The 2,640-nt window shown below is 37.6% G+C and overlaps 1 long non-coding RNA gene across 1 annotated transcript; it reads left to right on the top strand.

The window, feature by feature from the left end:
• Nucleotides 1-368: 368 nt before the first annotated feature.
• On the top strand, nt 369-1,855 carry LOC140007416 (uncharacterized). The gene is made up of 3 exons (XR_011814725.1): nt 369-506; nt 1,190-1,323; nt 1,718-1,855. It is a non-coding gene; the product is annotated as an uncharacterized lncRNA (long non-coding RNA).
• Nucleotides 1,856-2,640: the final 785 nt, after the last annotated feature.

Raw genomic sequence — 2,640 nt, forward strand, 5'->3', positions numbered from 1 at the left:
TCATTTTCTAGTATAAATTAGTTCATGAGAAACAAAGAGTGTATATTGGACGTGGGACCCACTAGTGGCGTTAAGTGCGATAAATTCGACCAATTAGGTTATGTTTTGTATACCGGGATTAATATACTAGGTGTTAAGAGATAATTAGAGGTTACCCAAATGGATGGGTGTTGGAGAGACAAAAGGATAGCTATGCATTAAAGAGGTGACAAGTGTCACTTTGTGATTCAAGTTGGACTTTTGACCATCTTACCTCAACTTTACTAAAACCAAAATTTGACCAAAAATTAAGCCATTTTCTCCTTCTTATGGCTGAAACTTTGAGAGCAAGAGAGAGAGAGAGAAACCTTCATCTTTCATTCCAATTTCTTACTCCAATCTTAAGTTCTAACCGATAGAATTGCAAATTACTCCATAAAAGTTGTTTACTAAGGAGATTCCAAGGTGTTTGTGGAGCTAATTTGGGAAGAAGAACTCTAAGCCATCACCTTTCTTGAGATTTCAAGGTATCATGTCTAGCAATCCATTCTTTGTTCTTAATAATGGTTTATTAGTGACTTGTGTTGGCTTAAGAGGTGATTTTATGGAAGATTTCTTGGATTAAAGTGAAGTTAGTTAAATTTCTGATTTTTTTGGGAATTTTCTATTTTCCTATGATGGATATGGTTAGCCTTGAATTGATGGTTCTAAATGGTGTTAAATAGCTCTCTTGTACGTTAATTGTGGTTATTTGCGGAAAATTTCAGCTTTGTGCGGAAATTTCAGGTTTGGGTTTCAAATCTGCCCTGTTCTGACCGGATTTATTTGAGCATGTTAGAGGCCAAATCAGTCTTAGGTTAAAACATGGAAGTTGTAGAAAATGGTGTTAACTAGCTGCCTGTAAAATTTCAGCTCGATCTGAGTACTGTAGCCTATGAAATGACCAAAATATCCTTGACTGCCCATGAACCCGGTTTCCCGCCCAGATTTCTGTTTTCGTGGAGTTTTCCATTTTTGACCATGAAATTGCATGATTTGGCTTTTGAGATATTCATAAGAAATGTAGGTTTATGTCTTGGCTTCGAAACGCCATAAGATTCGTTTCAATCTGATAAGTGTAGTTTCAATTATGGATATTGTGCCGAAAGATGTATTTGATAGTCTATGATGTGTATGTGGTTGATTTAAGATGAATTGTTGTTGCTTGTAGGATGGAAAAGTAAGGAAATGTAGGGGAAATGCTGTCCGATCTTTGAAAGCATTTGATTGCTTTGAGTTTGAGTTGAAGGGCTTGAACTTGAGCAAGGCAATGACGTATGATTGATGGTTCCTGAGCCGTGGTTGGTGAGTGGCCCTAAACTGTTTCTAAAGTACTTTTGAAATGTTTCTTGCATTATTTACTCGACTGCATATCATGTGTACGCGCATGCGAGTTCATGACATGATTTGGCTTAACTGAGTTCTTGGGAAGTCTGTGCTGAACACCAACGGCTCCACCTCTGTTCATTTGGAGCAAATGACTCCCTCTTACTGTTTCACTGCTACTGGATCTATTTGAGCGTTGGATGTTTAAGTACAATGATTTCACTGGCTCATGAGAGCAATAAACGTACATTTGATTACTGATTCATGACATCATTGAAATGAACTATTGTGAAACTGATTTGATTACTGATTTGACTGGTTACTCGCTGAGTTTCTAGCTCATCCCAAAAAAATATTTTATTCTCCTCCACAGGGCTCGAGGCGAAGGAAGGGCTTGTAGTACTTATTCACGTGACTAGATGGCATATATCTCGTACCATTTGGATTTGGAATCATTTTATGTATAGTTGGGAATTAGTTTCCGCTTCGCTTATGATATGTAATTCTTGGGGAATTTGATGTAATATTTGAGATTTATATTGTAATTTGTTTGAGGACTGTAGTAAGTGAGTGAGTCCCGACGAGAGCTGGGCAGGCGGTCCGCCGAACCCTTTGGTTCGCCTTAGGGGGAGGTGGGGCTGTCACATATCCAATGAAGACCAGCCCAATATCCGGTGCCTGTCATTGGACTGAGCACAAAGCATAAAAGGATCTAGAGATGTTCGGCGTGAAGCCATTTACGAAGTCTAGCACCGATCATGGATTCAACCACGGATCAGTGCGGATCCACACACGGATCACTTTGAAACCTCAAAACACCATCAAATAGGCCAAATCAGTTCTTGCTCAAAAGATAAATTGTAAACCTTTAATAAGCTTTCTAACGCCACAAGAATCATGTCATTTGGAGATCTGGACGCTGAGATATGCCTAAAAAAGTAATACCTGGTCATAAGAGCATTGCAGCACAATTGTACTTCAGTAATTTGGACTTTTGACTATGAAAATGTGAGAACCAAACTTTGAGGTCTTCATAAAAGTTGTAGAGAATTCTCTTAACTTAAAATTAAATCAAGAATCATCTTAATCTGATTTCTGTAACTCAAGTTATCACAAAAATACTGAAATATGTCATTCTTGCGAAACCTCTTTCCCTTGACTTTTTCCTCTTTCATTGCTACTTCACACCATGTTTTTAGTCCATTTTCTCTCTAATTGAGAATTTCACCTATTAGAATAATATAAGAGCAAAATTAAGTAGTTTCTACTCAAAATAAAGCTCAAATAACATGGTTA

This window comes from Coffea arabica, chromosome 5c (assembly GCF_036785885.1).
Source record: "Coffea arabica cultivar ET-39 chromosome 5c, Coffea Arabica ET-39 HiFi, whole genome shotgun sequence".
NCBI lineage: Eukaryota > Viridiplantae > Streptophyta > Magnoliopsida > Gentianales > Rubiaceae > Coffea > Coffea arabica.